The sequence below is a fragment of the Mustela erminea genome, chromosome 3 (genome assembly GCF_009829155.1).
Source record: "Mustela erminea isolate mMusErm1 chromosome 3, mMusErm1.Pri, whole genome shotgun sequence".
NCBI lineage: Eukaryota > Metazoa > Chordata > Mammalia > Carnivora > Mustelidae > Mustela > Mustela erminea.
This window is the reverse complement of record NC_045616.1, coordinates 22,211,078-22,235,485: the sequence shown is the minus strand read 5'-3', so window position 1 is coordinate 22,235,485 and position 24,408 is coordinate 22,211,078. Positions and strand designations below refer to the sequence as shown.

Here is a 24,408-nt window from a genome sequence, read left to right as displayed (position 1 = left end):
ATCCCAGGCAACTTGGAAGTTCAAGTCATCTTACTTATATTGAAGACATGATGGCTGTTAGAAGAACCTCAACCTTATCTTCACTCACTTCTAAATTTACTTAATTTTTATTTATTTTTTTTAAAGATTTTATTTGAGAGAGAGTGAGTAAGAGAGAGTGAGGAAAACAGAGGGAGAAGCAGAGGAGGGAGAAACAGACTTCCCACAGAGCAGGGATCCCAATGTGGGGCTAGATCTTGGGACTCCAGGATCATGACCTGAGTTGAAGCAGATGCTTAAGGGACTGAGCCACCAGGCGCCCTGAAATTTACTTACTTCTTAAAATGATAGTAAATATTGATCTATGGCATGTAAGGTAAAGAAACCTTAATAGGATAGTGCATTAAGAAAGTCAGATATTCATATGCAAATTTTCGTTTACTGTACTCTAAAGGCAGAACACCAGGTATGCATCCGAACACTGAGCGCTTTGAATAAAAAAGGAGAAAGGAGAACAGATTGTAGTATCTACAGCCAGTATTTGTTAATTGCAACATTTGGCACTGAAAAAGGTGTTATTTTCAAATGGTGAAACCGTCACAACTGTATAAGGAAATGTGTTAACCATGCTATGATTAATCATTACTTCCCATAGTAATTTGCCTAGAAAAATACTCACAGAAAAAGAAGGCAGGCGCCTAGGTGGCTCAGTGGGTTAAGCAGCCAACTCTTGATTTTGGCTCAGGTCATGATTTCAAGGTTCTGAGATCGAGCCCCATGTTGGTTTCTAGTCAACGCTAGGCTAAGCATTTCTAACATGGAGTCAGCTTGAGATTCTCTCTCTCCCTCTGCTTACAGTAACTCTTTCTCAAAAAATAAATAAATAAAATTTATTTTAAGAAAGAAGTCAAGTTTCTCTTACTAGAATGAATTAAAAAAAAAAAAAAAAAGCAGTAGGTAAATACGTGGAGAAACCAAGAGTTGCATACACCCTTGGAAAGCATGTGAAATAATGCGATCATCCTGGAAAACACTCCAGAAAAGTATTTGACATTATCTACTAACTCTGAATATATACTTGTGTTTTGGCTCACCATTTTCTATCCTAGCAGAAATGTATACACACATTCATCAAAAGATACACAAAATGTTAATGGCAGCATTATTCGTAACAGTCTCAAATTAGAAACTACTTAAATGCCCATCAACAGGAGACTAGAGAGTGACTGTGATACAGTCAAGCAATGAAATACCGTTCATCAGTAAGAATGAAAAATCTGCAAGCACGTTCAACAGTGTGGATCAGCCTCGCAAACGGAATCCTTAGCAGAAGAATCCTGACAGAAAAGAAGGCATATTGTAGGATTCTTCTTATGCAAAGTTCAAAAACAGGATGACCCAATGTATAGTGTTGAATCAGGATGGTTATCAGCCTTAGGGTGCTGGCGTTGACTAGAAGGGGCACAAGGGAGGGTCCAAAAGGGTGAGGTTTTATTCCTTGATCTGGATGCCCATTCTGTGGGTGTGTGTATGATGTGAAAAGGTAATCAAACCGCAACACATTATTTGTGCACCTTCCTTATGGAAATAATTCTTCAATCAATACTTTTGAAAGAGGCAAGCTTCAGTCCAGCACTTGTAGAAATGGTAATAAGTTTCAAATTAACAAGATCTGAACCAATTATGTTTTAAAGCAGAGAGAAACATGAATTCTCTTTAAATCTTTGAGAAAAGTTGCATTACACAAAATATGTTCCAAGGTTTTATAAAATGGTTTGATGGGATTTTTTCCAATTCTAAGAAAATCTACTTTCAAAAGAAAATCTACTTTCAAAAGAAAATCTACTCATGTTTGCAAAACTTGGGATTATAAAAAAAATTCCCAAGTTTTATGGATCTGTACACACATAATATTTATATTACATATAATGTAAGTATACAGTAATATATGTATATCACTTGCATAATGCATATATATATATATATATAACACATATATGAATTTGAAATATTGGTAATTTTTTTCCTGTTTCTCTCTTTGAAAAATTACATGCAATGGTTTTCTTAAAAGTTATTTTATTTTAAAAATAAAATTGCTACAGTTTTTTTAACTTGTTTTGTTTTTGTTTTTAAGATTTTATTTATATATTTGACAGAGAGAAAGAGATCACAAGTAAGCAGAGAGGCAAGCAGAGAGAGAGTGGGAAGCAGGCTCCCTGCTGAGCAGAGAGCCCCATGTGAGGCTTGATCCCAAGACCCTGGGATCATGACCTGAGCTGAAGGCAGAGGTTTAACCACTGAGCCACCCAGGTGCCCCTAAAATTGCTACAGTTTTAAGGACTGTTTTCTAGAATGCAAAAATGAGATGTGGGCCTTGTGAATATTTTTAATGAGAAAGGAAAATTATTATCGGTGGTATAATGATGAGTTATTAAAAATAAAAAATGTAAAATACAGTTTTTATTTCTGGACTAAATTTATTATGTAGGTTGTACTCAGTCATTCATAATATAAATAGAAATGCTTACAGAGGTATTATATTGAAAAAGTTCTAGAACTAAAATAATTCTTATGCTTATAAATGTATAAAGACCTTTTGACTCTAAACTCTCATCATTTCAATGTTTGCTATGAATGCAAATGTATGTAACAAATAAAAAACTAGGGCACCTGGGTGGCTCAGTCGTTAAGCCTCTGCCTCCCCTTCGGCTCAGGTCATGATCCCAGGGTCCTCGGATCAAGTCCCACATCAGGAGGGCTCCCTGCTCAGTGGGAACCTGTTCTCCCACTCCCACTTTCCTGTTTGTGTTCCTTCTCTCAGTGTCTTTGTAAAAAAAAAAAATAATAATAAAATAAAATATTTTTAAAAACTATTCTAGCAAACTATGTTTTAATTGATAAACCAGTCTTATAATGATCTTTTATATTTTACTGTTACTTGCCTTCTTTACATGTCTTAATATTTTTCAATTTTATATACATTGAAATACATGGTTAATGCAATGTAGAAATAAAACATAATAAGTATCTGATTCAACTTGCTATCACTGCATTTAAAACAAGCACATACCACTAACAAGCTAGCTAGATATAAAATAATTACTTACTTGGTGTTATAAACACTTTATATGGTGTGATAACTTTGTTCAAGAGAACTTTATTAATATTTGTAGAAACCGGGATTTGGGGGCAAGCAAGACATTCATTAAGACGTTTCGAAATTTGCGGGCACCTGGGTGGCTCGGTGGGTTAAGCCTCTGCCTTCAGCTCTGGTCATGGTCTCAGAGTCCTGGGATCAAGCCCTGCATCGGGCTCTCTGCTCAGCAGGGAGCCTACTTCCTCCTTTCTCTCCCTGCCTCTCTGTCTACTTGTGATCTGTCAAATAAATAAATAAAATAAAATAAAATAAAAAGACGTTTCCAAATTTAAATAACAGAATAAAGACTCATATTACACCTGAAAATTCACTATACAATATATTTCTTAAATTGGATTAGAGTGCAGAAAAAGATATGCCTTTACTATGTTACATAAAAGAAGACACTAATGCTGAAAAGGGATTTGCCATATTTCTCAACAGTGAGTGAACATTTGTGAAATGCTTTAAAATGACAAAAATAAATAAACACAGAAATAATTTGGGAGGTAATCCTCAACTGTGCAATTTTAACACCCTATAGTATTTTGTGAAGACTCTTCTACTTTTGAGGGCTGGGACAAGGGTGTGTGGGAAAATTTTAAGTTAAAAACTTTTCTAACAGTCAGATATAGATGGCTGTTTATCTACAAAAACAGCCTGTTGTTGAAGACCGATTTCTGGGCTCTGGAGCCAAAATTAAACATGAAGACAGAGTTTGCGAATAAGGAGAAACGATAGTTTTATTGCTTTGCCAGGCAAAGGCGGCTGCAGCATGCCTTCAAAAATGCAGACCTGAGGCACCTGAGTGGCTTAGTCCGTTGAGCATTTGACTTTCGATTTCAGCTCAGGTCATGATCTCAGCATCCTGGGATGAAGCCCCATGTGAGGCTCGGTGCTCAGCATGGAGTCTGCTTCAGAGTGTCTCTCCCTCTCCTCTCCCTCTCCCTCTGCTCCTCCCCTCATACACACTCTCTCTATGTCTCTCTAAAATAAATAAAATCTCAAAAAGAAAAACCAAAACCAAAAATGTGCAGACTCACTGGGGCAGGGGAAGGGTGTGGGGTTTGAAAGGAAAATACAAGATCTGGGCGGTTTAGAGAGGAATCGGTATGTGCTGCCCCGCCGTGTTCATCATGTCTCCAAGGTGGTCTCTGACGAGCCCAGGCGCCAACCCGCCAAGTCTCATGACTGAGTAAAAGTCAGCTCAATGTCCACATCAATTCCGAGTTCCCGGAACAAAGGATTCTACAGAAAAACAAATCAAGGGGAGAGGGAGGCTTCAAGAATGAAAAAGAAAAATCTGTTCTGTTTAAAGCCAAGCCTTGCAAAAACATTAGGGTGTCCATCTGAAATTCCATCCATCTTTACGTTTCTATAGTGATTTCAATATCCTACAAATATTAAAATGCCTTAAAATGGTAGTAATGACGGATGCCAGAAAAGCTAAGGACAATTTTGTGCAACATATTACTGATCAGAATACAGAGAATAAACAGAAAATGAACCAAGGGTTATTTAGAAAGATAGGAGAAAGTGAAACCTGAGATTTACTCATCCACACTCTGACAATCAAGCCTGTTAACACCCGAAGAATTCATGGGTAAAACAGAGTGAGACTCACCCCTCCACATCCTTCCCAAAGAGAGTTTAGCAGAGGGACTGCTTTGCCTGGGATTCCTCAAGAGGCAGTCCCACTCTCTGCCCATAGGTCCCAAAGAACCTTTTGGCCTCACCTGCCTTCTCACCCATGGAGGACTTCATCCCAAAGAAAGAAGAGATTACTGAAGCCATGTCTTGCCTCCTCTTATTTTGCCTCCTCCTTTATTTTGATTTCTGAGTTAAGATATAAAGAATTTATGGAAAAGCCTTTATTTTGTTTCTTTTCCTCAGCACTTTTGAGGAAAAAAAAAAAAAAAAAGGAAAAAAAATCATTAAGATGGGAATGATTAGGGATTTTAAGAATTTCCAAATCCATTTTTAGAAGGCAATTATTTTAATAGATATGTAAATTAATCTTAGTAACGTCTACCTAGAAAAGTTGGTATTCTGGAGACCACGTTGGAAAACAGCAGGTTCACCCCCACAGGCTTTGATATTAACGAAGTTAGTCTGGTGTTGCCCTTGTTACAGTCTATACATAGAGATAGCAATTGGGACTGGCAACAGACAATCTCTTCCCCGGCTATATTTACTTGAATTATTTCAGAAGAAAACGTTCAGCTTAGAGTATTGATATCAAAATGGATATGCTACACTTTTTTTTTTTTTTTTCCCACATCAGACAAGTCACGTACCGAAGTACCAAAGTCGTAACAAGGTTTCAGGAAGACGCAAGTCTCCCAATGTTTGTGACCACACAATCGTCATGCTCATGAACTACAAAATGATTAAGGATATGCTAGATATTTAGTACTTCAGATTTTCTAAATTTGATACCTGCCTGATCACTAGAAAACTGTATGTATTCCAAGTCTTTGTGGAGCTGGTTTTACCCACCTCTTTCCTATGGCTTGATTGGCCTTAGATCTTGACCAAGGTCTGCCACGTGGGGTGTCCCTGTGTAGTACATGGGCAGAGGCAGACTGACCATGACCTGGACAAAGTTCAACCTACAAGGCCCCTCACTTGCATGTGTACCTTCCAAGGCCCTGGGAGGGGAATGAATACTTGCTTCAGAAAGTCAACAACTTTGATAAAATTTGCAAATATAAAATATTTTACTCTATACCCTTTTAGGAACCCTGTCTGGGGCCATCTGCTTTCTCCCTGAAATGTTTCCCCTCTTGTTGCCTGATGGTTATTCCTATGGCTCCAAGAATGTGAGGTACCTCAAAGGAGTTCATGTCAGCCATACATTTATTTTGGATTTATGTAACATGATGGCAGTAACTTGAGTGGAAAATTAGGCTAGTCTTACTCATCCAGGCACGGATTGTGCCAACTCCCCCAGTGTCCTGCTACAAAGCTGCAGAGCCTGAGGTCATAGCATGACTAGCAAGGGAAAAACAAGAGTCACAGGGAAGAAACAAGGTTGGGAGTATATAGGGACACAGCTACTTTTTCAAAAACACTTCCGATTATTATAGAGGTAACAGCGTTCATAGGATTCTGCTCTCATCAGTGCTAAGCGAACACAGAACTTTCTGCCTGTCAACGACAGACTGAACAATGCAGTAACAGCAATTTTAAGAACACCATACTTCCTTTTTTCTTCTTTTTATGGAAATGGGGGAGAAACAGATTTATCAGGATTCCTTTCTTAGTAGGACACACACCTATAGCATTCCTATATACAGCAAATCTGTGTGAGAAACTGCATATCTTATACATCCAAATGTTTCAGATTTTATCTTTGTATATCTCACACCTTTTCTGTTGCTAAAGTCTAGAACTTCCAGAGAAAATAGCGGGCAGATCATACCCGAAGCAGTAAATCCTGAAGAGGAAAAGAGAGCTTTCCTCGATTTTTTTCAATAATCCAGTAAAGGAAGAGGCACACATCATATAAGAATATTGGGAATAAATTAAAATTTCTGCTCTTTTGATTTAACAAATTTACTGACATTATCAAAAATAATAAAACTCATATGCCACAATAGCCAAAATATCAAGGCATACTGGCTGATGTATGTTGTCAGTTAAAAGATGATTTAAAATTAGTTCTCCCAAGAAATTTTGAAATATAAATTCTCTGAAAATCTCAGAGTTCATACATAGAAGAAATGGAAAGGTTTCCCCAAATGTGGAAACAATTGTGAAAAGTTATGTAATGTTAGAAATGACTTACAAAGCTCAAACTTCTGGAAACTCTCAGTAATCATAAATTTTAATAAACCATACTATTTCCTCTATAATAAAACTGTTGCTTCAAAAGAGGTGTTTATTCTTAGAGTATCCAGCCAACAAATGCAGAAAAAACAATTATTGAGTTACGACAGCCCGTTAATAGTTTCTCAACTTTTAAAAGTATTAATCTTGTGTGATTTACTTCACTCTAAAGAAATATTATGTCTTCTTCCTAATATTGTATTTGTAATTGTCCTTCCTGTTTCTTAAATGCGAGTCTCTAAGATAATATATGTTTCTGGTCTCATAAAACCTGTATCAGTCGTGTGTTTTGATGTGTAGAAAATGACCACATAATATAATTTCCAAATAAGGACACTTCTGACAGTGCAAGTTTTATATAAATAATTACAGGTTTTAAGGTGGAAAAGCCCTTAACAAACCACAAGTAGGTCATCCTACTCACATAAAGACAGGGTAAATTTCTGATGGACAGCACAGAGAGGGAAACATTATTCTGTTCTGGGAAACTAGTGTGATTCTTGTCTATTTATTTATTATAGCTACATCTCATTATGTTTTTCTTCTTTCTTTGATATCTCGAAAACTTAGAGGCAAACTTTGTGTTCAACAGCTGTAGATTTCCTTAGTTTAGGATTTTCTAGCTTAACTTATTCCTCGTGGCTTATAATATAAGTCTCTCCTTCCCTTTCCTAGCATTTATTAAATAGTTACACAGTCTTAAAAAATATTTTCTATTGGGGTGCCTGGGTGGCTCAGTGGGTTAAAGCCTTTGCCTTCAGCTCAGGTCATGACCTCAGGGATCCAGCCACGCATTAGGCTCTCTGCTCAGTAGGGAGCCTGCTTCCTCCTCGCTCTCTGCCTGCCTCTCTGCCTACTTGTAATCTCTGTCTGTCAAATAAATAAATAAAAATCTTTAAAAAATATTTTCTATTAAATATTGCCTCAAAGTATTTTTTGGAAGTTAGTATTCCATAAAGAAAATAGTTAATAAAGACAAGAATTTAGAATTGTTATGATAGCAATAGTTACTATTTATTAAACAGTGATTCTGGTCCAGTTCTTTTATGTAAATTATTTTTCTTTTGTTTTTTTTTCTTTGTGCCAATGATTTCTAGATCTTTTTATATTCTTACTATCACTCATTTATCAAATACAGCATACATTTTGATAAAGACTGCCTTCTCAGAATAAGAACTATATGCTTCATGATTATGAATCGGATTCTTTCTGTTGTTGACTGGAGAGAATTTTCCATACACAAGCACACATGCATACATATACGTAGATTCTCTTCTACATATGCATACCTACTCCCATATACGTACAGTGGTGTATGTGTTTGTGTGTATGTCTGTGGCCTTGTTAAGTATTTCCTCCCTGAATATACACCAACAGTCCCAACATTGAGATGCTGCTGTGGCAATTTAATTCAATTATCTGCCTGACATCTTGACTTTGATGAAGTCAGTGTAACTTTCACTGCTGAATAAAAAGATTGCATTCAGTCCTGGCCATTCTCTGAGGCTCCTATGAAGTCAATGGAACTCTGTAGCCATGAGGAACAGTAGGGAGTCTTGGCAGCATGGTCAGCCCAGCAGCCCTGATTGATTTCCCCGACTAGGCTGTTACCTACCTACTCATTAGTAACTGAAGCTGTTACCTTCAGTGAAAGGTGATCTTCACAGGGACTTACAAATGATCTCAGTGAGGCAAGCCAAGCCCCCAAGAACACCTGTGAACATCGTATTTCCAACATGACATCTGGGGGAAACCCGTAGGCTGTGATGACCACATGGGTATGGGCGCCTGTGCCGTGTGTTGGGGTGGAGCAGAGGAGGAAGCAATTCTGATTCAGAATATCAGTCACACTGTCTGGTCCCTTTGTCTCTGGGAATAATGAGAACACTGATATTCAAGGGCATTCTGATAACCTTGATAGAGCACATAATGACTAGGCAGAAGATCCAGTGAAAGGAAAAACAAAATTTCAGCTGATGGGACTTCTCAAACAGGTGCATAGCAGGCTTGCTTTTGCTTCCCTTCACATCAGGTCAAGGTTACACAGTGATGGACATTTCTTGAGACCGGCCAACTTGTTTTCTTTCACTATTCTTATTCAAGGTTAAGAAACACATACTAAATTGGAAGGGGAGGTGAACCATGAGAGACTATGGACTCTGAAAAACAATCCGAGGGGTTTGAAGTGGCGGGGGGGTGGGAGGTTGGGGTACCAGGTGGTGGGTATTAGAGAGGGCACGGATTGCATGGAGCACTGAGTGTGGTGAAAAAATAATGAATACTGTTTTTCTGAAAATAAATAAATTAATTTAAAAAAAAAAGAAACACATACTAAAGATGTAAGGGCTGAAATGAACGGGAAGGAAACAGTGAGATAATATTAATATTCCCTTCCCTCTTTTAGGCTCTTCAGTCCATTAACCATGCTTAAAATAGAGCTTCTGTGAAGATTTTCATATTTGGCATTTTAAAAAGAAGTTATCTTTCCCAGACTTCAATGTTAAGAGAGTAAACAAATATCAAGAGAGCAAACAAAACTTCTCTTCCAAAAAAAAAAAAAAAAAAAAAAGGCAAAAAAATAGTTAAAACACAACAAAAATATACTGGAGAAAATCAAGGAAAATGATCGAAGGGTACGAAAATAACTTAATGGAAGTTTCAAAATATTAATATGCCTTAGCTTGGGACAGTCCAAGCAGCTCCAAACCCTACTCATTTTGCCTTGGGAAGAGAGATGGGACTAGATCAGACAACAAGATTCTAAAAAGTATCAATATAATTCCTCTCAGGAGAATAAAAGAAAGAGCAGCATGAGCTGGGGATTCTGGAAGAGGAAGTGGACCCTTGCACAAAAGGAGAAGTCCCCACCCACCCTCCTCTGAGTCGCTCTAAAGGATACTGAAAACCCCTGGACATCACCATTGTGGTGATTCCCTAGGGGCATCAAAACTATCAAGGGAAAGCAAAACACTTTCAGAAACGTTTGGAGTTTATTATCTCCAAGAACACACTGACATTTAACCACACAGAAGATGAAAGATGATGGAGATGAGAAGAATCGGAGATTGAATGGGAGGAAGCCATTGCTCAACGGCTTGGCTACAATTTCCTCAAACCGAACCCCCTAGCTGCCCCGACCACCCCATCGCACAATCAGATTTTCAATACAAATGCTTAAAAAAAAAAATCCTGTATTTCTTTCTTCTATTATGAGGAAGTGGGAATGACTGCAAAGACGAGAGAGCATTTGAACTGGTCATAGACCATGGCTCAGTTTCTTCAAATGGAGTTAGAAGAATTATCTGAGGTTGGGGGCCATTCTGATGCTGAACAGGGATGCCTCCCAGACAAGGGGAAGGAAGAAAGGTTCAGGATAGTTAACAAAGCTTGAATGCCAAGGAACCCTCTAGTGTTGTAGTGTCCTTCACCCCCCCTTCCCCCATGCACACGCTGCAGAAAGTCTGTCCTCAGGATGAATCTCAGAAGACAGATTTTAGATGAGGAAGAAATCACGTAGCACTCACTGTAATGTTTCAGGGCAAATAAAGGGTCTAGAAAGAGTTGCCAAGTTATCAAATCATACAAGAAAAAGAATAAAAAAAAATAGCATTTAGACAAATTTACTACAGCGAAAAGAGAAAATGAATAAAAGGAACGCAGCATGTAATAAACAGAGGACGGCTTTATGCTGAAAGAAAACATAAGCCAAGAACGTAGAAAAACTCAAAAACCTTACCGGTCCACAAGCATTCCCCACGAAGTCACCAATTCTGGAAGGACTAGGTTTGTACCTTTAGAAAGATCACTGAAACACTCTTTGAAACCAGAATTGTTATTGAGACAAACAACAACACAACAACAAATCTGTATTAAAAGATAAAAAACTACTTATAAATTTTACTACAGATATATAGTAAAAATTAATTAACAAGTTTGCTAGATAATTTCTACCATTTAAGCTGTTATTCATACTTAGGCCAGAAATAACAGCTTATTTCTCACAGTGTGTTTGACACAAGAAGGGCCTGATTCAGGAGTCATGATAGCTATCTACAACTTTCAAGTTAAAAACATCAATTTCAAGTATGCACAGTTATTGGGCGATGGGGGTTGTGCAATAGGTTTGGTATAGGATTCTTGGTTTCACCTCAGGTCATGATCATAGGTTTGTGGGATCGAGCCCCACATCAGGCTCCGTGATCAGCAGGGAGTCTGCCTGATGCTCTCTCTTTCCCCTTCCCTCCACCCCTCCCCCCTGCTCTCTCTCTCTCTCTAAAGTAAATAAATAAATTTTTTAAAAACGGACAAAAATTATTTTTCTCACGTTATCTTTCCCAAGAAAATGAGATTTCAGCATTGAATAAGTTTATAAATGTTGTCTTTGTAGATGTGCAACTGAGAAAATATATGTAATATATAGGATTTCCATTAATTTTGGCTCAGCCTTCAGGTTTTCTGATACAGTAATAACACACAGCCAAAGGAGTGGGAGGAGTCAGGTCAGAGTCCAAATCGGAAGGGTCATTACCTGACTGCCATCTCAAGAAAGGCTCTTGGGCTTTCACTTTCTTCTCTTCCAAAAATACAACATTTGACCTAGAAGCTCTCTTAGGAAAAAAAAAAAAAAAGAATAAAAATTCCTTACTTTTCCTATCGTTTTCTAACTCTTGGATCATATGGGAGAAAAAAAAAAAATGTCAATGGTCCAAAATCGCCTAGGGAAAGTTTCCATTAGCAGGAAACTGCATGGGACCTGGCATGCAGTTGGGACTGGATTTAATCCCAATCCTGCCACTTGTACATGTTATAAACCCAGAATGCTGGCAACTCTCTAAGTCTCTCTTTCCTCCTGGGCAAAACCGGGCAGGCCAAGAAGGATTTTTTTTCTTTTTTTCCTCCTCCTCTTCTTCCTCCCTCAACTCTTCATTCTTTTAAGTTCTAACTGCCTTTTTTTTTTTTTATAATGAACTCACAAACTTATAAAAATTCTTCCCATGAAAACACACACAAGCACAAAGTTCTATACATCCTATCAGTGGGTCTCTTTAGGAAGAAGTCCATCAACTCCGTATTGGGAATTTCAGGACGTGGGTTACCAGTAAGGTCACTGCTGGTACTAACATGGGGGATACCCACATTGCTACTCTAAAACAACTGTCCAGATTTCACTTTGTGACATCAGCAGATCCTCTCAAAACATTAATAACTGAACTCTGTCTATGCTTATTGCCTTGCATATGACTTTTACTAGAGGGTTGAATAGATGGCTATCATGTTTTTAAGATTTTATTTATTTATTTGACAGAGAGAGAGAGATCACAAGTCGGCAGAGAGGCAGGCAGAGAGAGAAGAGGAAGCAGGCTCCCTGCTGAGCAGAGAGCCCGATCGGGGCTCCATCCCAGGACCCTGAGACCATGACCTGAGCTGAAGGCAGAGGCTTTCACACACTGAGCCACCCAGGCACCCCAGATGGCTATCATTTTCACCAAGATCCAATTATTTAAATATTTTAGGATATGCAAGGAGGGACAGTAGACTACAGTGAACAAAATCCTTGGCTTATGAATCTATAGACCTGAGTTCTACTCTTTGATCTCAAAGGTTCTCTGTCACTTTGAGTAAGTTACTTGGCAGCTCCTTTCATTATAATGATGGGGAAACTTGCCTTCATGATTCTAGAGTGATTCTCTACTCTCTATTTGTTTATTATGTTCAGTTAGCCACTGAATAGTACATAATTAGTTTCTGATATAGTGTTCAGTGATTTATTATTTAAGTATAACATCCTGTGCATATCACATGTGCCCCTCTCTATGCGCATCACTCTGTTACCCCTTTTCCTCATCGTCCTCCCCTCTGAAACCCTCAGATTGTTTCCTATAGTGCACAGTCTCTTATGGTTCATCTCCCTCTCTGATTTCTCCTCCTTCAGATTTCTCTCCTTCCCCTATGGTCCTCCGTGCTATTCCTTATGTTCTACATATGAGTGAAACCACACGAAACTTGACTTTCTCTATATTCTTATTATGAGTTCATAGAGGACCCATAAAGACTGCTGTTTTTATTTATGTGGATACAAAACCATTTGGAATTTTATCCAGTGGTTTACAGTGAGCCCCATTTGTGTCCATTCCCAGATGTGTCTGGCTGTGTACACCCAGGCCTACTTGTGCAACCAGAGTCAGGCTCACCTGAGCTGCTGTTCTGGGCTCCTTGGAGTCTAGATCAGCTGGGGGAATCCCTCAACCAGCTCCATCCAGACCAGTGTGGCTTGCCAGAATGTGCACCCCAAGTAGTGAGGCCAGCCTTGTTTCCTGACAACTACGGAGGCCTCAGCCCTCCCAGAAATGAGGGCCAAGATGGTGCACAGCTTCTACTACAATGTCAGGGGAACTATGAAGAATTTGCTCCTACTCACATATGCCAGAGCCAGAGGGGGCGTCATGCTGTAGGAAGAGGGAACTGACTATTTCAGTGACTGCTAGGTGGGAATACATTAAGTAGTCTGGAATTATGGAGAAATTCATGCCCCTGGGACATCCTTTGAAGAGCAAGAAGCAGAAGAGCAGAAGTGTCAAGAAGATAAATTCCTTGTCCTTTCTCCCCTCTGAAAGCTTCTCCAGCAATACCCAGAGTGACCAAGAAATCGGTTGTATCTTCTTGTGAAACTATCCTCAGTAACTTGTACTGTTTCCCAGTTCTATGGGCCTTCCTGCCTCACTCTTGCTGCCTGGAATTGTACCACCAATAAAGCATAGCCTGGGAGCTTCACCTGGAGCTCTGTTTTCCAGTTTCTGCAAGGTGCACACAGAATATAATGCCTAGGATCTTCCTACGCATTTGCTTCTCATCTACAGAAAAATCTGTGGGGGTGGGGGGCAGGCAGAGGGGGAACGATGGCAGGGAAATCTGAGAAAACGCAACAATATGGCTTCGCTTCAAATGTGAACCAGATACAAATGCCATCAATAGCCAACGAATTGGCAAATGGTTTCCGATGTCCATAATGTCACTCTTCTCTTTACATTAATCCGACCCTGGTATTATTGCTCTCTTCTGAATTGATTTTTTGTTATTTACTTGAGAGGGGGCTAATTTTATAAAGACTATGGAGAAAATACAGGAGAAATAGAGAAGTAAAAGAAGGATGTCCTCTAAGAAATGGGAAAACAAAATCACTAGATGACAGGAAGATACCAGTCCTACATACAAGAATGCCTATGGTCTATGGAAGCCCAAATTAAATATCGTGCATCTACAATAATAAAAGATATTCCAGTTTCAAAAATTTGATTTAGGGAGCCTGGGTGGCTCAGTGGGTTAAGTCTCTGCCTTTGACTCAGGTCATGATCTCGGAGTCCTGGGATCGAGTCCCACATTGGGCTCTGCTCTGCAGAGAGCCTTCTTCCTCCTCTCTCTCTCTCTCTCTGCCTGCCTCTCTGACTACTTCTGATCTCTCTGTCAAATAAATAAATAAATTCCTTAAAAAAAGTTTTGATTTAAGCTCTTCTTTTGAAAAAATAAAGATCCTGAAGCCTATTAATCTTCATTGGGTGGTGTAATAAGCCACAGCACTGATTTGGAATAAGCACAGGATGGGTACCATCTATCTTCCAAGAAGGACTTGTTTGTTTTACTGGGAGTCTTGTCAGCAGAAACTCTTTAGTTGCCAACATTGTTTGGAGGCTGCCTCAGTTGCAGAGAGCAAACTCACCCAGATTACACCCTTTGTAAGTCAGCACAGCAGAGAGACCAACAGAGAGGGATATAAAGGCCTGGCCATTTGGTCCCAATGAGGAACGTCTATAATGGCTCATTGGAGCTCCATCTCAAGCACCCTGAGGTGTCAGCATAGGTTGTTGTTGGCTTACACGGCACCTCAACTTCTCCTTCTGCCCAATCTAGCTCATTTCCCCTCACAACAATAGGTGTTGATGCCAACGCATCCCTTGATAAACATTAAACACAGTTCATTCTACACTTGACTCTTTTCCACGTTAATTTTCTTGGTGTGAATATGTGTGTGGGGGGGGTGAGGAAATTTAAAAAGAGCTCCCTTTTGGCCTTTAACTTATATGCCTAGTCCCCAAGCAGAGGTAATAAGACACTTAAGATCAGAAAACTCAGATGTCAAACCAAATAGATAAAGACCTTTACTGTGCATTAACCTTTTATTTGCTGGTATGTATGAAGAGCACAGGTTTATGAAAGCACTTTATATATTTTTTTAAACTTATGGGAAATATTTTAATTTATTTTTTGGTTTTTTTTTTAAATTTTTTATTCATTCATTTGACAGAGAGAGATCACAAGCAGACAGAGAGGCAGGCAGAGAGAGAGAGGGAAGCAGGCTCCCCGCCGAGCAGAGAGCCCGATGCGGGGCTTGAGCCCAGGACCCTGAGATCATGACCCAAGCCGAAGGCAGTGGCCTAACCCACTGAGCCACCCAGGCGCCCTTAATTTTTTTAATTTAATTTTTTTTTTCAGCATTCCAAGAGTCATTGTTTATGCACCACAACCAGTGCTCTATGCAATACGTGCCCTCCTCAATACCCACCACCAGGTGGGTATTGAAAGATTTTTATGAAAGAATTTTAATATTTTATCAACTGATAGGAACATCCTGGGTCATCCTGCCTAAATATGTCTTCCCCTAAGCAAAGTGGGACCGTTATTAAGGTGGCTCTTAAAAGGGAGACCAACATGAGGCAGACCAACATGGTGTCCTCATTAACTGACGATTTCTGCCAGAGGGGGAAAAAAGCATGTAAAGATAGAGACTGTTCCACAGTGACAGAACTTTCCATCATATGGCAGCTGTCTAACTGACCTGGAGCCCACAGTACTATCTCTCTGACTGCTGGAAATACTTGCTGCTCTGCTCTAAAGAAGTCCGTTCCACCAGCTGCTTCAGCCAAGCAGGGGAAGGACAGTGCCTACACCCAGAAGAGCTGAAAGACAAACTGCTGGACTAAGTAGTGAACAGCCCTGCTGAGACACTGCCTTTCAAGTGACCAGTGACCCTTTCTCTACTTCCTACAACTAACTAGCTGCTGAATTGACACTGAACTAGAGAGAGATAAAGAATAGTCCTTTCTCTTTCTCTCCTTTTTCTTGGACTACAAGCATTGACCAGAGAGCCATACAGTCACTGGGGGAGGGAATCCCTCATTGATTAATCATTAATATTATTATGGTATTAATCATTAATATCATTAATATCAAATACCTTTGACCTGCTTTCCTACACTGGGAGCCTGCCCAGTAAAACTCACTAGAAGGAGGAGAGCATTCTCTAGTTAGAAACCAAGAGAATATTCCAAGGGACATGAGCAAATGTGCCACTGTAAACTTGATTTATTTAAAAAAAAGAAATAGAAAACTTAAAAAAAAAAAAACTTAGTTCATAATCTCAACAATATTTGGGAACACATTATTATGGATAAATTGTTCAGACGAAATAGGAAAAAGTGCTTTAGGTTTAGAAACCAAATGCAGAATGTAAAATATTTTTTAGGTGTATTATTGTAACTGAGTAGGATAACGTTGTTACTTTTAGGAGGAGACTGTTAACATTTCCTGGTTGAAGAGTCACGTCGAAATGGCTAACCAAAATGTAAGAGGATAAAAGTAAAGAGAGATCAAGAAAGTAACAGAAACAGCAACCTGGCCAAAATATAATCCAATTTAAATTTATCCTTTCATCTAATCCTTATATTTAAAAATATTCCAATTAAAAGAGAAAAAAGGAAAAGTACATCCATAAATGCTCCTGAAGTTAAAGATGCATTCATAATAAATAACCACCGAACTGTGCATTTTCATGGAATAAATATCATATACAGTATATTTTTATTCTTAAGTCAGCATTGTGAGCCTAAATAGGTTTAGAAAGTGAGTGAAAGAAAAGCAACCACTTTGGTGACTCACTCTAAAAAGAACAGCTATTTCTACTGTGAAACAAATAGACTTTAAACTATAGAGATTCTAATCTCAGCCCACGTCTTCTAAACCCACCAACATTGTGCCTATATATAAAGTCAAACATAGTTTGTTTGGCATTGAAAGGCCAGAAATGAGCCCACAGTTACATGGTCAATTAATCTTCGACAAAGTAGCAAAGAATATCCAACGTGTCCCTTCAACAAATGGTGCTGGGAAAACTGGACACTACTTGCAAATAAATCCACTTGCATGGATCATTTTCTTACACCATATGCAAAAATAAACTCAAACAGATTAAAGATCTAAATGTGAGACCTGAAACTATAAAAACCCTGGAAGAGAGCACAGACAGTAATTTCCCTGAAATATCCCACAGTCTCTTCCTTCTAGGCACGTCTTCTAAGGCAAGGGAAGCAAAAGTAAAAATAAACTATTGGGACTACATCAAAATAAAAAGCTTCTGCACAGGGAAGGAAACAATCGACAAAACTAAAAGGCAGCCGATGGGATGGGAGAAAATATTTGCAAAATATCAAAATATATAAAGAACTTATTAAACTCAACACCAAAAAAAAAAACCCAAATAATCCAGTTAAGAAATGAGCAGAAGACATGAACACACATTTCTGCAAAGAAGACATTCAGATGGCCAACAGACACATGAAAAGATGCTCAACATCACTCATCACCAGGGAAATGCAAACCAAATCCCCAATGAGATATTATTATCTCATACCTGTCATAATGGTGAAGATAAAACACATAAACAACAGGTATTGGTGAGGATGTGGAGAAAGGGAAGTCCTCTTGTACTTGTGACAGGAATGCAAACTGGTTCAGCCACTCTGGAAGGCAGACTGGAGGGTCCTCAAAAAGTTAAAAATAGAACAACCCTATGATCCAGCAATTGCACTACTAGGTATTTACCCAAGGAATACAAAAACACTAATTCAAAGAGATACATGAACCCCCAATGTTGACAGTGGCATTATCTACAGTAGCCTAATTATGGAAGCAGCTGAAGGGTCCATTGACTGATGAATGGATGAAGAAGATGTGTTGTCTGTGAGTGCATACATATAGATGGTGGAATATTACTCAGCCATAAAAACAATGAAATTTTTCCATCTGCAACAACACGGATGGAGCCAGAGAATATGAGAGTCAGGGAAAGACAAATACCATATGGTTTCACTCATATATGATATTTAAGGGAAAAGACAAACAAAGGGGGGAAAGAGAGAGGAGAGAAAGAGACTTTTAACTCTAGGGAACAAACTGATGGGTTACCAGAGGGTAAGTGGGGAGGGGTTGGGTAAAATAGGAGATGGGGATTAAGGAGGTACTTGTGATGGGCACTGTGTGTTACATGTAAGTGGTAAAATCAGTAAATTCTACTCCTAAAATTCATATTACACTCTATGTTAACTAGCTGGAATTTAAATAAAAACTTAAGAGTTTGCTTGAACATAAGGTTGATTTGTCTTTGAACTGCAATAATCAAATATCATCACCATCATCATCATTTTGGAATGCAAGCCTAATGGAACTCCTAACTAAAATAAAAACGATTTATGCATTTTGGCCACACTGCTAAGGTATGTGAGGTACTGCTTTCTCCTCTTGCAGAATATGGGGTATATAATTCCCAGCTACAGTGGAATACTTCACATGTGAAATAATTTCTTTGACAATATTCATGACACTACAAAAATAATCCTAGCCCCTCTCTACTTTGGCCTGTTATTCCCTTGATAGAAATCAAAATTATGATTTCTCTTGTGAGATCCAAATAATACAGGAAGGGATAACAAATTTTATTAACTTCTTTTATACTACCATGTGAATTCACTGATCCAATCCTTTCTCAAAGCAGATCTTTGATAAGAGAGCAAACATGAGTCAAGCATAACAAAATTTTCAAAGAAAAAATAATGTTTCTCTAATTCAAAAAACTGTTTTAGATTGTATTAAGTGTCCCTTACTGAGGATAATTACATTAAAATTTATCACTTAACATTTGTAGTTTTAAAAATTGAAACATACCTTTTCTGTATAAGTAAGTCCATTTTAATTGGAAATGCTTGAAACATATTTAAAAATCAAAGACTCATATCACATTTAGTTAATACTAATATTTCAAATTATTTGTTTCAGATCTTGTAATTAAAAAACTCATTATGGGGACGCCTGGGTGGCTCAGTGGGTTAAGCCTCTGCCTTTGGCTCAGGTCATGATCTCAGAGTCCTGGGATTGAGTCCCACATCGGGTTCTCTGCTCAGCAGGGAGCCTGCTTCCCCCTCTATCTCTGCCTGCCTCTCTGCCTACTTTGATCTCTGTCTGTCAAATGAATAAATAAAATCTTGTTTAAAAAACCTCATGTAGTTATAACTACATCTGTACCTCTATTGATGAAATTCCCTCCTCCCTTCCCTTTCTGGAGCTAAGAACTGTGCTCGGTTGATGATTCCTCTTTCCATCCATGTTTTGATATTTTCTCTACACCTACATGCTTTCACCGATGTATGGAATTGATTTGATCTTTTTAGCATTTACCCTAACAGGTGGCTTGTTTTTTACCCCAGTCAACACTGCTTTTGAGACCCATCTCTGTGTATTCATGTAACTCTACTTCATTAATTTTGCCTGCTGAATAGCCTTCCGTTACCTGAATCTACCTAGATTTTGACACCATCCTCAGTAAGGTTAATTTCAATATTTGGCTATTATACACAAATCAGTAAGGTTAATTTCAGTATTTTGCTATTATACAGAAATCTTCAATAAGCATCCTGGTACATGTCCCTCACGCACAGGTGTTAGATTTCCTCTAGTCTACAGAGATAAATCTGTCTAAAAATAGACATTATGGGTTGCAGATTATGTGTGTGTGTGTGTATCTGATTTTACTAAATATTCCCAGTTTTGTTATGCCAAGTAGTACCAACTTATACTACCATCAGAAGTATGTGAGGAGTCCCACATCCTCAAAAAGACTTAAGAATTGTCATATTTCAAGATGTGAGGCAATACAATACACTAAGAATGATTTGACAATATCATGAAAATGGCCTCTTATCTATTTTTACATCTGCAGCTCCTTTTTTCCAAATGAGGATATTTCCGTGTATTTATTAGCTTTTCTCTGTTCCCATTCTTTGATAATCTTACCCATTAGATGTCTTACTTAGTGACATGTACCATTTCTTTGTATATTCTAGATACTAAACCTTTGCCAGGTATTGAATTACAAAGAACCTCTGGTTTAATTTGTCATTGAACTTTGTTCTACACTGTCTTCTATATGTAAAATTTCATGAATTTTATTACTATCAAATGTATCAATTTTTTCTTTTTGCCCTTTGTAAGAAATCCTTACAAATGCTAAGGCAATTATAAACATGTTCCATTTTCTTCTAAGGGCTTAATAATTTTACTTGGAAATCTTAGCTCTTTAATCTATTTCAGATTCTTTTTTTTTTTTTTAAAGATTTTATTTATTTGTTTGTGTGAAAGAGAGAGAGCAAAAGGAGAGGGAGTAGCAGAGGGAGAAGACCAGGGAGCCTGACATGGGGCTCAATCCCAGATTCCAGGACCCCAGGATCGTGACCTGAGCAGGAGGCAGATGCTTAACTGGCTGCGACACCCAGTCATTCCTCAAATTCTCTCTCTCTCTTTTTTTCATTTAAAGAATTATTTGGGACGCCTGAGTGGCTTGGTACGCCTGGGTGGCTCAGTTGGTTAAGCAGCTGCCTTCGGCTCAGGTCATGATCCCGGGGTCCTGGGATCGAGTCCCACATCAGGCTCCTTGCTCGGCAGAGAGCCTGCTTCTCCCTCTGCCTCTGCCTCCCTCTCTGTCTGCCTGTGCTCACTCGCTCTCTCTCCCTCTGTCTCTGACAAATAAAGAAAATCTTTAAAAAAAAATTTAAAGAATTATTTATTTATGTTAGAGAGAGCAAGAGAGCATGCGCGCATGACTGCAAGTGGAGGAGGGGTAGAGGAAAAGGGAAAGAGAAACTCAAGTAGATACCATGCTGAGAATGGAACCCAACTCATACTTCCATCTCACCCCCCTGGGATCAAGACCCGAGTGCAACCAAGAGTGGGACGTTTAACGGACTGAGCCACCCATGTGCCCCGGATTCTTTTTTTCTATGAATAACCCGGAGATCCAATATTTTCCTGCCGTGAACTGCTACTTCCCCATAAGCACTCAGTGAATAGGTCAACACTTTTCCTCCAGATATTGCTTCTGTCCTGTATAATCCTCCATGGTGTCAGGGACTCTCTCTGTGTCCTCTTCCCTATTGGCCTAACTATGATCTTTTCCATAACTTACAACACTCTTTTAATAACTACAGTTCCATAATAAATACCCCATCTTCATTATTCTGTCAGGTTAACTTAGCTGCTCTTAGTCCTTTAATCCTACATGGGAATTTAGAATAAGCTTATCGAATTTCAGATTCAACTTAGGAGTGGTCCGATTTTGACCACGAAATTCACAAAATAATAAACCACAAGTGGTCAAAGCATTCTAAAATTTATTCTAAAAGGTACTCAGACCAAGGTTTGAGAAATCTTGATCTTTCTAGCAGTGTAAGAGACTCCTTGAACATGCATGTAGGTGATTTGGCCTCAGGATATCAGGATATTTCTTGTTTCGTTCATAGTCTCACCCCAGAAGAAGATTTTATTTCTAGTAAACAAACCTCTTCTGACTTAGGCCACAGTGATATCCTTGTTTTTAATCTCCAATTACATGTATCTGCAGTATTTCCTACTGAGAAAATGTGTGTCCAATTACCAAGCTGTATGTTTTATACATAAAGTAGTAAATCCTTTTTCAAAGCAAAGTAATGAAACATCATGTTTATTTAAAACCTAACCTAGCACAAAAGCCAAACACTGTATACAGTGGTTTGCATGCAATTTTATTTAAAGCTAGCTTTTTTATTAAGTTTTGTTTGTACTTTTTTTTTAATCTTTCCAAGTTGATATTTGTTCATTCATTCCAGGAATGATCGTTTCTGTCAGTCAAAAATCAAACATGCTTTTCACTCAAAATTTTCGGCTTGGCATGTCACAGCCACTTCAAGATCTTACTTTGGAAAAACACATCAAAATCATCATTATCCCACAGCCATGAGATTAATGACTAAGAGCAGTGAAAGGGAATCTAATTCTGGACCTTTTTTTTTTAATTTATTTTTTATTTATTTTCAGCTTAACAGTATTCATTATTTTTTTCACCACACCCAGTGCTCCATGCAATCCGTGCCCTCTATAATACCCACCACCTGGTACCCCAACCTCCCACCCCCCCGCCACCTCAAACGCCTCATATTGTTTCTTTTTAAATTTTATTTTATTTTTTTCCTGGGCTTTCTTTAAAAGAAAATTCAAGTTTTGTATATAATGATGCAGTAAGTAAGAGGAAGGTCTTGCTAAGTTGCACGCCACTGTGTATTTGCCTTTGCAATATACAGTTTGTGTGTTGATGGTTTTCAGGACAGATATGGGGACTCATTTAGGGGGCAGTTTCAGCATCAGTTGCTGCTAGCTTTATCTCAGATCCACCTGGAGAGAGCTTCTGCAAAATTAAGCATTATCTATATACAAAACATGAGAGCATATCAAAATTAATTAATAAAGCATACCATGGACATAGCCTCCAGATAGGAACTTTAGAGAAAAATGATTTATTTCATAAGACAAACATCCCTGACAAATAGATCATGTAGGTTCTGCTTATATAATCCCTACAGTGAAATACTGACTTTAAGTTTAATTAAATACTATTGAATGGTTTCTAGGGATTAGGTACTCTATTAAAAGCCACAACTATAAATACAAATGGGGTGTGTGTGTTTGTGTATGTGCGTGTGTGTGTGTGTGTGTTTGTGCCCTAGTATTACATCTTGTTTCAGAAAGCAGTTGTACCATCATGCATATAAGAATTTATAAAACACACAAAAATACCACAATAAGTTTAAAAAAACAGGCAAAAAAAGAGGTAAAGTGAGAAAATTAAATTTAATGATGAATAAGGCTAATGTGAATGAACAGTTATGTCCTAAAGTCTTCTTAATGTCTGTAGTTAGGTCTTTATATGACCACAAGTCAAACATACCCATTTACATTTAATTGATTATTTCATCAGGTTAAATTTCCAGAAGAGGAATGACTGAGGAAAGGAGTTTATTCCGAAGGCTTTGATTCATATTGCCAAATTGCCCTCTGCAAAATTTATTCAATTTACCGTCTTGCCACCATCATATAAGAAGGTCCTGTTTCCCACATGTTAACTAATTCTGCATATTATTCTTCATTTAATTATTGCCATTCTAATTAAGTAAAATCTCATTTTTATTTTCATTCCCATGGTTCACAAAGCAATGAAAACTTGTCATAGAATATTGTGTTTAATATGACTTGCCTCTTGGAAAGCATTATTATTATTTTTTTAATGAGGCATCTGTCACTTTAGAGATCCCTTAAATAATAGTAAGGATGTTACACAATATATAAGGACAATAACCTATATTCTGCCACATGTGTTAAAAATACTTTTTTGGGGGCGCCTGGGTGGCTCAGTGGGTTAGGCTGCTGCCTTCGGCTCAGGTCATGATCCCAGGGTCCTGAGATCGAGCCCCGCATCCGGCTCTCTGCTCAGCAGGGAACCTGCTTCCTTCTCTCTCTCTCTCTCTGCCTGCCTCTGCCTACTTGTGACCTCTGTCTGTCAAATAAATAAATAAAATCTTTTAAAAAAATACTTTTTTGCTCCTGTTGTGAGTACCTTTTCAACCACTTTTTACATATTAATAGTGTTTTGTTTTTTCTGTGGTTTAATTCACTTATCATTGCAGGTGTCATTCACGCCTATTGTCAAATTTCATGGGTTGTATTCAGAATAAGATTAGATAAATATATATGGATATTCTCCCTAGGAATTTTATAATGTTATGCAATTATACATTTAAATAGCATTTACATTTGGGGCATCCGGGTGGCACAGTTGGTTAAGCATTCAACTCTTGATTTCAGCTCAGGTCATGATCTCAGTGTTGTGAGATCAAGCCCCCAGTCAGGCTTCAGGCTTAGTGTAGAATCCACTTGAGATTTTTTTTTTTTCTCTCTCTCTCCTCCTCCTCTGTCCCTCCTGCTTGTTTTCTCTCTTTGTCTGTCTCTAACATAAATAAATAAAATCTTTAAAAAAAAATAAATGGCAAATACGTTCATGGAGAATTTATTGTGGTTTAAAATGAAATTTAGGAATCTTACTTTATTCATATTTCCAGACAACTGGACGATTGGCCCAATGCCAATCATTAAATAGTCATTCATTTCTTCACCAAGATGGAAGACTAAATTTGCAATTCTGTTTTGAACTATTTCTCCCACTTAATTAGCAATATTATAATGATGCTAGAATTTCTATTTTAATTTTTAGAAACATAATAAATTTCTCAAACTTTTATTTTGTTTTCCTTGATAGTATCTTTTCTTTCAGTGTT

The 24,408-nt window shown here is 38.1% G+C and overlaps 1 pseudogene; it reads right to left on the bottom strand.

The window, feature by feature from the left end:
• Positions 1-5,393: 5,393 nt before the first annotated feature.
• On the bottom strand, positions 5,394-5,506 carry LOC116587448 (annotated as a pseudogene).
• Between the last annotated feature and the right edge of the window lie 18,902 nt (positions 5,507-24,408).